This window comes from Euprymna scolopes, chromosome 4, assembly GCF_053919585.1.
Source record: "Euprymna scolopes isolate OS-2025 chromosome 4, ASM5391958v1, whole genome shotgun sequence".
NCBI classification, from domain to species: domain Eukaryota; kingdom Metazoa; phylum Mollusca; class Cephalopoda; order Sepiida; family Sepiolidae; genus Euprymna; species Euprymna scolopes.
This window is the reverse complement of record NC_136485.1, coordinates 95,522,010-95,536,377: the sequence shown is the minus strand read 5'-3', so window position 1 is coordinate 95,536,377 and position 14,368 is coordinate 95,522,010. Positions and strand designations below refer to the sequence as shown.

At 35.6% G+C, this 14,368-nt stretch overlaps 1 protein-coding gene across 1 annotated transcript in view; it reads left to right on the top strand.

The window, feature by feature from the left end:
• Positions 1–14,368, top strand: part of LOC145268988 (kelch-like protein 10) — a 104,224-nt gene that overhangs the window by 2,048 nt on the left and 87,808 nt on the right. The gene's annotated exons all lie outside the window — the stretch shown is intronic.

The window sequence follows — 14,368 nt, the reverse complement described above, 5'->3', positions numbered from 1 at the left end:
AAAAACAAAAAACAAAAGAAAACTACTTGATGAAATTAAGTGAATTTTTTTTCAGAGATCTTCGTTCCATAACAGATACGTACAATATAACATTTTTCGATATTTTCATTTTTTACTGTCTTGATTAAACTTTACAAGTACCGAATTTAATTATTGTTTAATATTACATAATAATTATAGAAAATATAAATATTTAAAAGTGACGCATCTCGATAAAAGAACTTACGCAGACTTTTCGTTCACAATTTTACTTCAATTCAAAAAAAAGTTCCGGAAAAAATATCTAATGTTGTTTTAATTCGGAAAAGGTTTAATTTAAATTATTAATTTATTGTTAAGGTACTCTTGCATAATTTGATCCAGATTCTCAGAAATTCCCGTCAAGCATGGATCGAGCGAGACCGGCAATCATCAGTTTAAGCCGAGCGTTGTAACAGACGCAGACTAATTTAAAAACAAACAAACCTGAAAAAAAGAATAGAAATGCAAATAATCAAAAATAACAAAAATTTACCTATAAAGAACTGAAAATATTTTTATTTATTTTATTTTATTTATTTATTTTTGCAAAATATTTATCAACAAAAAGGGTTTTTTTTCTTCAAGAAAAAATTAAAGTTTTACTTTTTTTTAACCGTAAATTGTTTTGTGTAAGTACCAGTTTGTTTGTTTTTTAATTTTTTTTAATTGTTCAGTCAAGTTTTTTTTTTTTTTGGGGGGGGGTCCACTGTGGAAAAAAGCCACTCAAACTTCACAAAGTAAATTAGGAAATAAATTGCAACAAAGGTATGTTGCGACCTTTCGCTTTAGGTAATGTATTACCTTGGTCTTGTAAAAGATTATCAAAAATCAATTCCACTGGAAAAATAAGTTAACTCAATTACAACAATTTGTTCATCAACTGAAATTGGCGCCAAAAGGAACAGTGATGATCGTTCCCAGAAGACCCCATTATATGCTTGCACATCCAATCAGAACAATCGTACAACAACACCTATTGCTATAAAATTGGCGGGAATTTCTGGGGTAAACTTTCCATCTGTCCCTAACCAACAGCCGGTAAGTCCTGTTCTTGTATTCCCCCCCCCCCAGCAAAAATGAAAATCAACTTTCATTTGATTTTTATAGATGTCCAATGCTTTAAATGTTAATCCCCCTTTAAACAACTGCGACAGAACCATTCATCCTTTTTTGGTGGTGGCCCGCTTATCCCTACATACCCAAAATGGAACCATAAATTGCACTGGTCACAACATATCATCACTGAACCATTATCTGGAAGGTCACATTCAGGGCAAATCCAAAGTCGTTCGTCATTTTGATCTGGGTCCTCTTCCTCCTGATCGTCTTCTGGTTCCAAGAGTTCCTCATTAACATCCAAGGTTTGTACAGCTTGTAGTTCTAATGGATATAAGTGGATTATAGTGTGATTGTGCATGATTCCATCACCTTGCATTACTTGAGCCGAATGCACCAGTCCATTATCTCCATAGAACAGTTTAATGACTCTTCCTAATGCCCAGAAGGGTCTTGCTTTGTTGGGTAATTTGATAGACACAATGTCTCCAATTTGGATAGTATGGTCGAAGTATTCAGTTCTAGATGTTGCTCTTTATGAGAAAGCAGGTAGTCTTCCTTCCAAATTCTCTTAAATTCGTTTAGTAGCCCATCTCTATTTCTAAGAGAAGCTATTAATCTTTGTTTGGTGGGTACTTCGAATTCATTAATATCGGTGTTCTCCAAACGCACCAGAAAGTTGGGATTCAAATCTGGGTGCAGGAAGTGATTGGGTGTGATTACCTCCCAGACGGATTGGTCAGAGCTTATGTAAGTCTATCGTTTACTGCACGTTGTATGTCTGAGACTGTGGTAAGAAGTTCAGTCTGAGAGCACACTGATCTTCCTATAGACTTATAAAGGCATTTCTTCAATGTCTTAATCAGCCTTTCCCACACACCTCCATACCAAGGAGAATGTAGTGGTATCCTCACATGTTTTAAATTGTAGATCTTGTATTTATTTTGAAACTTTTCTGCAGTGAGCGCCTGTTGAAGTAGGTTTCCTCCTGCAATGAAGGACTTAGCATTATCGCTATATAAGTGTGATGGTAAACCCCACATATTGGCAAATCTGGTGAAGACCAAAACAAAGGAACGAATTGTAATGTCCTCTACCAATTCCAGATGCACTGCTCTTATCTGCATACACGTAAAAATTAATATGTAAACTTTAGACCGCTGACTAAGATTGCCAACCCACAGGTGGCCAGTGTAATCCATACCAGTGTGCAAAAATGGTCTGACTAGATTGACTCGACACCTGGGTAAATTCGTTAATTTTGGATAAGTGAAAGGGATAACATCAAACTTGCGACACAGTCTGCAATCCTTTAAGATTTTTTTGACTGCTTGCCTTTCTTGAGGGATCCAAAATCCAGCCAAACGAGTCCTACTGAGAGTAGTGGATACTCAAAGATGTTTGACTTCTTCATGCGTGTCCGTTATGATCAGAGCTGTCAATCGATGATTTTTCCCCAAAATCAACGGATTCAATACTTCGTATTTGTGTGTGAAATTTCTTCCCATCCTACCCCTTGAACGAATGAATCTGGCTTCATCCAAAAATAAGTTCAATTGCCCTACTCTGGCAGGAATCAGTTTTCCTTCGGGACAGCACAAGAAATCCAGTTCCAAAGGGAATGCTTGCTCCTGCATTGATTTAAACGAATAGTTTGTTGCTAACTGTGTAAAGTCCTGTAGTTTGCCTCTAATTTTGTAGACAAATTCATATACCTTGGCCATTACACCCAATAGTTTTTTGTAGTTAGAAAATCTATTCAAACAAATGATAGATTCGTTGTTCCCACCCTCTAGAGTACAAAAGAGACCCACGCGGAGCACTTGTTTGTTATCAGCGCTCAAACAGCTAAGGTCACTGTTTGGCCAGGAAATGGTCTTGTCTGCCAACCAAACCAGTCCGGAACACCAAAAGGAAAAATTTTCTGTAAACTTGGTTGTTGTTAATCCTCTGGTTATCAAGTCTGCTGGGTTCTGTTTCGAGGAGACATATTTATAGTTTATCGTCAAATTATGGGTTTTCTTAATCAGTTCCTCCATACACATGATATCCTTTAATCTGTTTTTACAAAGACACTCTTGTTGTTGGTTACCTTTGTCAATAATCAAGTCAATACAATTTGTGAATCAACGGCCAGATTCAATTCCACAGTTCTCAGTCTTCCATAGGTCTCCAATATCTTACCATTGCACTTTATAGCGAGGAAGGCAGCCAACAGTTCGACGGTTGGCAGAGTCTTTGTCTTTAATGGCACAACCTTAGCCTTGGCGAAGAGCAACGAACTCACCCCTCCTTGGATGACATAAATGGTAAATCCATAGGTCTTTCTTGAAGCATCCGAAAAGATGCATAAAGAGGCATCTTCATTTTCATTAAACGCTCTTCTTTTGAATGACAGTGAGTGCAACTGAGACAGTTCATAAGAAAGAGATCTCCAAGCAGATTTCATTTCTTCAGGTAGTGTCTCATCCCAGACCAAACCTGCCTTCCACATGTCTGCTATCAGAATTCGGCTCTGAATCGTGACTGGGAGACAAAGGGATAAGAGGTCAAATACTCCTGAAGTTGCAGAAAGTATAAGTCTCTTTGTAGTCAGGTCAGGGCTACAAAATCTCTGGGCGATACTGATAGTGTCATTAGTGGAGTCGTATCTGTACCCTAAGACCTTTTCCCATGTGCAACCGTGGGAGGTTAGTGTTTCTTCAAGTAACATTGATTTCCGTAACTCGGAACAATTTGCGTTGCAAGAACGAAGTTCAAACCCGCCCCTTTGCAACATTTTTCTCACTTGTTGGTAAGTGCTCCACAATTTGCTCTTAGAATCGCAGGTAGTAACGAGATTGTCCACGTAAAATCTTGATTTTAGTACACTGGAACACTCGTCGGCTGGAAATTTGTTTGCATGAAATTTTAAAATGCAGTTCAATATAAATGGACTAGCGTTGAATTCAAATATAAGCATAGTATATCGGTAACACCTCAAGTAGCCTCCCTGCTTCAGGAAAAAACAAAATCTGTTTTTGTCCGATGTTTTTGATAGCTTTATCATCAGAAAGGCGTTTCTGATGTCTCCCAACAAAGTATATTGGTTCGTTCTAAACAGCAAGGTTAAATTCAACATATCTCCAGCCAAGTTTACTCCTGGATAAGCCACCTCATTCAAGGAAACTCCTCCTTTAGTCTTCAACGAACAATTGAAGACTGGTCTGATCTTGGGCGTAGTGGTTGAGCCAAACTTAAATACCGGACGGTGAGGAATCCAAATATATTTATGGTATGAGTTTGGCAGGCACTCAAAAGGCTCAATGATGTTCTCTGCTTCCTGGTCTGCAAACACCTGCAAATAATTTTCATACAAATTCCTCCTTTCTAAATCGCTTACAACCCTGTCAAGCACTTTGAGGGCTACATGATAGTTAGAGTTAACCTTGGCTAGTTTATCAGTATGTCATGGTAGTTGTACCCAATAACAATTTTCTTTGAACTCTATATGACTCATAAAATTTTCCACCTTTTTGGCATCAGTTCCTCCTCTGCAGAGATTCCCAAGGATTCGACACTGTATATCCACTCTAATCCCCTTTCCACCACACTTTCAGTAAATACATCCGCATATGGGTCCGGATAAGTGGAGACAGCTTCAATGACACTGTTAACAAAGGAAGCAGAGCATCTTACAGAGTCTATAGTTTCTTGATAAGCAGTCATCATGGGAGAGTCAATTATCCTATGCTGCTCATGAAGAAAATTTCTCGGGTCACCAAACGGTATGATTCCCTCGGGAGTCGACCAGGCCATTCCATTCATACATCTAATCATTTCCCATGGCCCCATAAACTGCAAAAGATCTACTCCTAATAGTCCATCGAGTAATATCTCAGGAGAATCGTCTAGATCAGTGTCTAGTTTAAAGTTTAATTCTTGAAGAGTTTTGATTATATTAGGTAGTTGATCAACCCTGTGACGTAGATCCAATTCATCATCTATTAACACCGGCAGTTGCCGAGAGATTCCTGATGGAAACAACACCGTTGTAGTTATTTGTTGTAATCTGCAGCGTCTTTTTCCCAAAAACGTGACTATTTCCAGATCTTTGTTAAGTACTGATCTGCGGTCACATTGAAGGTTACGCAGAACTCTTCCACTAAAATAGGAATTCTGGCTCCCAGTATCCACCATACATCTAGCTAGAACCGTTCTATTCCCCCTCTTGAGAATAATTTTGGAAATAGGGAGAAGACATTGTCGGTCACTCACACCCGTATTAATACAACCGTTCAAGACAGAAGCATCGGGATACATGGGTGTTGTATGATTATACTCAGAACACCTAAGACCGGGGTTCTTAAAGGGGTCTTTCATTGGATATCTATCTCCAAAATGGTCGGAGCTGGTACACCTGAAACAAAGTCCTAACTCTCTGCATCGCCGCTGTCTTTGTTCAAAGCTAGAATAATTTTTGCAGTCTGAAGCCTCGTGTCCGTCTTGTAAACAAAGGTTACAGGATTTGTATTTTTCTTTGACATGAAAGTTTTCCAACGTTGGCGGTGTCAATCTTTTTCTAGGCGGGCAGGTAATAAACCAGGTGTCATTCCTTCTGTATGTATTCGGTCCTGTTCTGGTTTGGGTTGTTCTCCAGGATTTTAAAATTCTAGTTCCACCATCAAGAATGGAGATGAGAGAAGGATAAGGAGTCTCTTCTACTCGCACTAATTCCTCCCTAAGGCGAGCCGGCAATCATTGAAAAAGAATGTGAGCAGCTAATGCCCCACTACCGGACCCCTTTTTCAAGAATCTATAATGCATGAATGAATCGAGTTCAGTCAATTCATATTTCAACTGCGATAGTGTTCTGGGGTAACTGACACCTCTATTCCTGTCTTCACATGGACTCTCCCATCGCTGTGAAAGGCAGCCATTTTGGACTCTCTAATCAGAGATTCCATGCCAGCCTAATCGTTGACATGACTTTACAGACTCTCCTGTTTGATATTGTGAACCCCTAAAATAAGGCCACAACATCTGGCGACGTAGGAATGAAAAAACCTCACAAGGACCCTTTCCTTTGGACTAATAATCAAAAACATCTATTTTCCTATTTTTCTGACTGAAAAAAATATATATTGCTGTCCTAATCAATTTCTTGTTTTAAAACGAAATAGATTACATTCTATGCTGGAAAAAAAAAGTTATTGGTGAACTTGAATTTACGCTTTTGTATTTTTGAACACACGTGTTTCCTATTTTTCTGATTCAACTTTAAAAAGTTCAACAAGTTTACTTCTTTTTTTCAACAAGAAAAAAAAAGTTATTGGTGAACTTGAATTTACGCTTTTGTATTTTTGAACACACGTGTGGTTAGCTGGCAAGCAACCAGTTTTTTTCTCTGTTACGGTGAACGTGAAAAATAAAAACAGAAACAGAAAAGTCATTAAACCGACTCTACATAGGACACTTGCATCTAACCCACAATTATTTATTGAAACAAGTTCTACCAACGTGCCAATGTGGATATGTACTGACCATAAAAGCATATTCGAGGATTATAAAAATACAACTCTATAAAAGGAAAATATTTCAGCAACAACAACAAAAGGAAATTAGAAAAATACTGAAAGTCGAAACTAAAAAAGTTTATGGACTTCAAAAAAAACAAAAAAAAAACGGTAACTTTAAAAGATTTTTTTTTCTCTCTCTCTGATATTTCTTAAATACTTTTGATGTTGGCAAAATTCTCTGACTTCAACAAATAGTACAGTTATTCACTATTTTTTTTTTTCCTTTCATGGAAATTAAACAAAAACTTTTTAAGTGTCTTATTACATTTTCTGCTAAGATACAACACGGAACTTTTTTTTTCTTTTCCTTCTGTCCCTCCTCATGTGTGAATATCTATTTCATATATCATCTTCATAAAATTGTTTTTTTCTTGGTGAAATTTCTCAGACCTAGAAATTCGGAGACTAGTTATTTTTCAACATGGAAGAACTTTCAAAACAAATAGCTGCTATGATACGGTTGCAGCAAACTCAGTTCTCCGAAATACAAAAGCAAAGAGAAGAAGAAAGAAAGCAAATGGAGGAGGAAAAACGACAAAGAGAAGCAGAAAGGTTCGAAGAAAGAGAAGAAAGACAACGAAGAGAAGAAGAAAGAGAAGAAGAAAGAAAACAATTTAATGCCCAAATACATAAAATGCCTGATGGTTCAACGAAACCGATAGCACATGCGTCTAAAACCCTAATACCGGCGGAAAAGAATTATTCCCAAATAGAGAAAGAATCTCTAAGTATTATTTTCGCTGTGACTAAATTCAATAGATTTTTACATGGAAGACATTTTAAGCTTCAAACGGACCATAAGCCGCTCATCGCTATCTTTGGTTAAAAAAGGATTGCCTACACATACGGCAAACAGACTGCAAAGATGGGGAACAATCCTACTCAATTACGACTTCGAAATGGAGTTTCTACCATCAAAGAAATTAGGACATGCTGACGGCCTATCCCGGTTAATACCAAAAACTGGAGAACCGCTTGAGGATTCTGTTATCGCATCACTTCAATCAGAGAAGGACTACAGTTTGATTCTATGTAACACAGTGAAAGAACTTCCGGTTACCCTAGACGACATAAGAAAAGAAGCCGAGAGTGATGATTTTATGAAAGAAACCAAAGTAAAACTGGAATCGGATGAACAAGTAGCAGAAGCTTTCTCAGTGTGCAACCAGGTTCTACTATACAGAGATAGAGTAGTTATTCCAGCGACCCTACATAAAAAAATCCTCAAGGATTTTTACACAGGACACCCTGGCGCCACCAGAATGAAGAGCCTCATGCTTCATACGTGTACTGGAAAAGCATGGACAAGGACAATGAAGAAAAAGTGAAATCATGCAGAGGATGTGCTCTAGCTGCGAGCACTACCTATTCAATTCAGTCCATGGCCCAAAGCCGACTATCCATGGTCACGAATACATGTGGACTATGCAGGACCACTTGATGGACACTACTACCTTATAATAGTGGACAGTTTTTCCAAGTGGCCCGAAGTCTTTATATGTAAGAGCCCAACTACGGACTTCACCATAAAAACTCTTCATGAGTTATTTGCACGATTCGGAGTGGTCGACTGTTTAGTGTCAGATAATGGCACTCAGTTTATGTCCGGGAACTTTAAAGAGTTCATTAGAGACTTCCAAGTGGACCACATTACAACTCCAACATACCACCCCAGGTCGAACGGCCAAGCGGAAAGATTTGTGGACACACTGAAGAGAGCTTTGACATGCCATCCGAAAAAGCCCTACAACAATTTCTTCAGGTGTACCGCATAACGCCCAACGAAAACACACCATCCCAGATGTCTCCAGCGGAAGTAATGTTTGCAAGGAAAATACGGCCAGTTTTTGATAAGTTATTACCAAAGCAGGTAAAACACACCAAGCTGACGATACCCAAGAAGAACTACATACCGGGAGAAAAGATATTTTTCCAAATGCATAAAGATAATAGTACCTTCTGGGAGCAGGGAACGATCATTAACAGGATCGGTCATATGGTCTATATGGTGGAAGGACCACACTCCACACATAAGAAACACTTAAACCAAATTCGCAAACGCACTTCAGACGAGCCAAGTGAAATTCCATCTGAAGAAGAGACGATGGACCTCCTATATGAGGTCTATATGGTGGAAGGACCACACTCCACACATAAGAAACACTTAAACCAAATTCGCAAACGCACTTCAGACGAGCCAAGTGAAATTCCATCTGAAGAAGAGACGATGGACCTCCTATATGAGGCATTTGATCTGGAACCTCCTCAAACCAGTACGGAAATACATCGTTCCACTAGAAAAAGGAAGCTGACGGACCCCTTGGAAGTCAACCCTAAGAGAAAAAATTATATTTCAGGGAAATAAATCTTTGGAGGGGGGTGTTCTGGGGTAACTGACACCCCTATTCCTGTCTTCACATGGACTCTCCCATCGCTGTGAAAGGCAGCCATTTTGGACTCTCTAATCAGAGATTCCATGCCAGCCTAATCGTTGACATGACTTTACAGACTCTCCTGTTTGATATTGTGAACCCCTAAAATAAGGCCACAACAGATAGGTAGTCCTTAAGAATATTGGAATCATAACGGTTTCCAGGTTCCAGAAAAAACAGTTTAGAGAATATTTCTTCCCTTATAGCTTCTTCATCCCAGTAATTATCCTTGAGGATCTGTAGAGCAACCTCATAATTGTCAGAGTTTTCATGCAAATGGTGTATCAGTCTAAAGGGTCGTCCAGATAAACAAGTTTTTAGAAACGTCAATTTTTCTCTTTTGGACTACCCTCCAGAAGTATAATACTCAAATCGAGTTAAAAAATCTCTGAGAGCAAACTTATTATCTGCATCAAGTCCGTCAAATTCAGGACACTTAATGATAGGTCTAGCTGCAGAAGCCATTCCTTGAGTAAGATTCTCCGTATCCCTTATAGGGTAAGGGGGTGGCAGCACATCCTCATATACTTCCATGCTCAAGGCATCCAGATTTTTCTTGACTTCTTTCGTAAACTCTAAAGTCTAAAGACAGATATAACCTCTTCCCAGGGCAGTAACACTGTCAATTTGGTCTGTATTTTCTTAATTTCTGTCAGACGCATATCAATATCATACTTGTAATTCTCAAAGATACAGGCATTTAAAATATCACAATTATTCAATTTTATCAAAGAGTTTTTGATCACTTTCCTCATGATCCAATAACTCTGTTAGTTTATCCTTTTGTTCAGAATCCATTGTTAAGCGAAGGTCGAAGTTAGTATTGTAAAGAATCTACTTTGTTGCAAAATTGTGGGAAAAAAACACTCAAACTTCACAAAGTAAATTAGAAAATAAATTGCAACAAAGGTATGTTGCGATCTTTCGCTTTAGGTAATGTATTACCTTGGTCTTGTAAAAGATTATCAAAAATCAATTCCACTGGAAAAATAAGTTAACTCAATTACAACAATTTGTTCATCAACTGAAATTGGCGCCAAAAGGAACAGTGATGATCGTTCCCAGAAGACCCCATTATATGCTTGCACATCCAATCAGAACAATCGTACAACAACACCTATTGCTATAAAATTGGCGGGAATTTCTGGGGTAAACTTTCCATCTGTCCCCAACCAACAGCCGGTAAGTCCTGTTCTTGTATTTCCAACACCACAGATAAAGAAAATGCGTAAAAATATGTTTCCTACTATTGTCAATTTCAATACCGTTTAATTACTATCATTTCGGTACTCTTGCATAATTTGACTTGAATTCTCGTGAATTCCCATCAAGCATGGATCGGGCGAGACCGGCAATTATCAGTGTCAATCGAGCGTTGTAACAGACGCAGACTAATGAAAAAAAAACAAAAAACAAAAAAAAACAAACCGGAAAAAATGCAAATAATCAAAAATAACAACAAAAAAAACTACCTTGAAAAATGAAAATATGTTTATTTCATGTTAGTATTTAATTTTTATTTATTTATTTTTTTTTTTTGCAAAATATTTATCAACAAAAAGTTGGGTTTTTTTCTCAAAGAAAATATTTTTTAACCATTAGGTGTAAGTACAATTTTTTTTCCTATTTTGTAACCGTATTTCCTTTATTTTCTTTTTTTTTTTTCAAGACTTGTTGTTCAGTCAAGTTCTTTTGGTGGCACTGTCCATTTGTATATCTCCAGGAGAAACCATCCTTTACACACGATCTTTTTTTAAGTAAACATTTGTGTTTACAATTGTTGCACTTCATTTTTTGGGATAGCAATTTCTCCTGACAATGAGATTGTCTGCATCAATGTTTTCATTTCTTTTTCTAACATGTATAGATTTATTTTGTTGCCTGTCACTTTTCTGTTTGGTAAGCTTGAAAATATATTTGTTTGTCAGCTTTTCTTTTTTTTTTGTTGGTTTAGTCACTTTCTTCCAATTCAAATATCGTCTGGCAATACATTTGGCAATTTCAATATTTCATTTTATTTATAAAATGGCGCCAATTTCACTATCCAATCAAGTGGTATTCTTACGGTGTAACACGACTTATGCCCCATTTTCTTCTTCATATTTTAGTTTCTTTAAACTTTAAGAGTGCTTGTTATATATATATATATATAAAAGAACAAGTAGTTAATAAAATGTTAAAAACACTTTGAGAAAGAGTTAAAAACATATTTAATTTTAAAAAGGAGACGCTAAATAAGTGGATAGTCCTTAATCCACGGAGTTTCGAAGAAATACTTTCCTTCTCATCAGAGAGTAGGATTTAGCAAAATGTGGGATCGGATTTTGCTTGCAAAAATATTTAATGAAACTACAAGTAAGTTATAGATCTTACTTGATAACAAAAAGTAAAGCAAAGGGAATAGGGTGAAAAAAAAGTGATTTCATGTGAATGGACAGTCTGGTGAATGGTAAAATATCCAATGACGGTAAAATCCAAATATGCAGAATCCAAGAAAGTTAGTTAAATTTCCATTCGCACAAGTAAAATCCAAGAGAATCGCGTAATTGGAAGATGGTCCAAAGTAATCCAAAAGGCAGAAATCCGTGGAATAATTCACAAATAGGTACAAGGAAAAGGGAATGAATTCCAATAATATTATTAAAAGAAAGATAAGATGTGCATAAAAAAATGGAAGAAAATTTAAACTCTACTGTCGAGGCAAGGCTAAATTAAGAAAAATGAGTGAAGAAGAAAAAATGAGTGAAAAAACAAAGAATGGTAATTGAATTAATTTTAAAATAGAAAAGCCAATGTCAAAATGACCCAGACAAGATGTCCTTAAAAGGCGCCAAAATTTAAAGCAAAAAAGGGGCCAACTGAAATGTACAAGTTATTATATAAGAATTAAATTATTAGCAGGAGTTATTAAAAACACCAAATGAAATGAAGAAGAAATATTAAATAAATGCATACACATGCAGTGGCGTACCTATATAAAATGGTGCCCATGGCAAAGTTTGAATGTGCGCCCCTTCTTAATAATTTATACCTTAGATATACCTAACTACTAATTTTAATTTTTGTCAAGCAATTTTTGCGCCCATGGCACAGGCCATGCCTGCCATACTCTAGATACGCCACTGTACACATGTACATACATACATACATACATGCATACATATATATGAATACATACAATTACACATGCATATATATATACACATAACAACTCCCCTCACACACACATACATATAAGTAAATAGATGAATAAATAGATAAAAAGTAAAAAAGAAAAATTTAAAGGGGAGAAGATGGCCGGTATCTGCAAATTCCGGATAAAGCAAGTAAGTATGTAAGTAAATGCATATAGTGAAATATAAGTAAACATACACGCAGAGTATAAATGTGTAGGTAGATTAATATATTTGATAGATAGGAATATTTAAACACTAAAACGAAAATTGCAAATGAAAAACCGGCCAAACAAGGAAGAAATAAAGAATTACAGTAAAAAATTGTAAAATTATAAAATATTAAGGAAGTATGTAGAAAAAACGATAATGTTATAGAAAATAGATGTATAAGTCTGAATAATACTAGAGTGGATGAAACGCGGAATATTCAGTGTAGCTTAATCGCCATATATATTTTATAACTTACTAACTAGCTCTACCTATGTATTGAGCACTGTTGAAGTAAATATTTAAACTTTACGCACAAATTTATACTTTCGTATATTAATTTTATGTGAGTAAATGAAGTAGTTATATCTGAAAGGTTAACTTAATAGCTATGTAATTTCAAATTTACCATAATTAAATGTGGACTTATGTTTTCAGAAAGAGATCAGTACGTTTTTAGAGTTTATTATATTGCTACTTTCAGGGGAAGTAATTATAGTTATAGCTTCGGGTGTGCAGAGGCGACATGACTTAGAGCCTGGAGTATAAGACTTAACCTTTTTTTTAGGATAGTCCATTTTATTGAGAAGGGTTAGAATTAAGTTTTTTAATTAAAGTGGTTAGAGAAGTTCCTTGGTTATTATTAGAATTATGGTTGTTAAAAGAAGAAATGTGGTTTGATATTCTTTTCTTAATTAATGTTGAAGTAGCGCCGATATATGTATGTACTTTATTAAAAGTTTGAGGTCTGAAATTAATATTAATTTGCTGATTTGCATTAGTTAAATGGTTTGAATTTTGTTCATTGTGTTGAACAAAGGGCGGGACAATGATTGTACAAGGACTGTTTTGGCGGGGATAATGAGTATTGTTAGTGTTAGGATGGCAGTTAGGAGAAATATTATAATCATTATTATTATTATTATTATTATTGCTAGTTGTATGATTGTAGATGGACGGGCTGCTCGAATGGTATATTGGATTAATAACTATATCAGATGATGGATGGGAAGAGGGATAACTTGAAGACAAAATATTAGTGTCTGTTATGGGAGGATTGCGTGGGAGCTCTGTAGTTGTGCATGAATATATAACATCTTTATGGATGAAATCATTATTGAGTGGGCAAAGATGTTTGTTATTACAATTACAGTTAGTTTTGGGTTTAATTGAGAAAGGGATTTTTTGGGCTGATTTAATCTTTTTGTTATTAGATGTTAAGATTCTTTGTGCTAAATTATTATAAGCTCTATCTCCTATTTGGTTTTATCGAGCTTTTATATCTGGTTGAGATTACTTTATAAATATTAATTCTTTAATATTTATAATATACTTTAATTTTGCCATCTTGGATCATGTATGCTTCTAGGATAGTGATTTAAAGGTTATGAGGGGTTTTTTGAAGCATGAAAAATGATGCTACTTTTTGTATTTAATATTTTATATATATCTGAGAACTCCATTTATCGACTACGAAATCTCGTCCCAATAATGTAGAAGCGCCCAAAATTGTTTTATTAAAATTATATTTTCCTACGCAGACTTTTAAATAAATGATTTTACAATTATCAAGTCGTTTTTTATTCGATATATACGTAAAAAACAAAACAAAAAAAAAAATTATTTTTGCACCAACCTAATATATTTTAATACATTTTTATACAATAAATGTTTTGGTTTTAAAATATTTTTCTGTTCGGAAAAAAAAAAAATCGAGTCAGGTATTTTGTCGTATATTAATATGTATCCGAGAATAATATCATTTCTAGTTATGTTTATTTGTTCATTTCTGTATTTAATAAAATTTATCTAATAAAAAAAATCTGTACTTAAGAAAAAAACATTTAATAAAAAAATTTTCTGTTTTCTAATATTGTTTCAATTTCATTTTATTACGTCAATTTCACTCTTGTTTCAT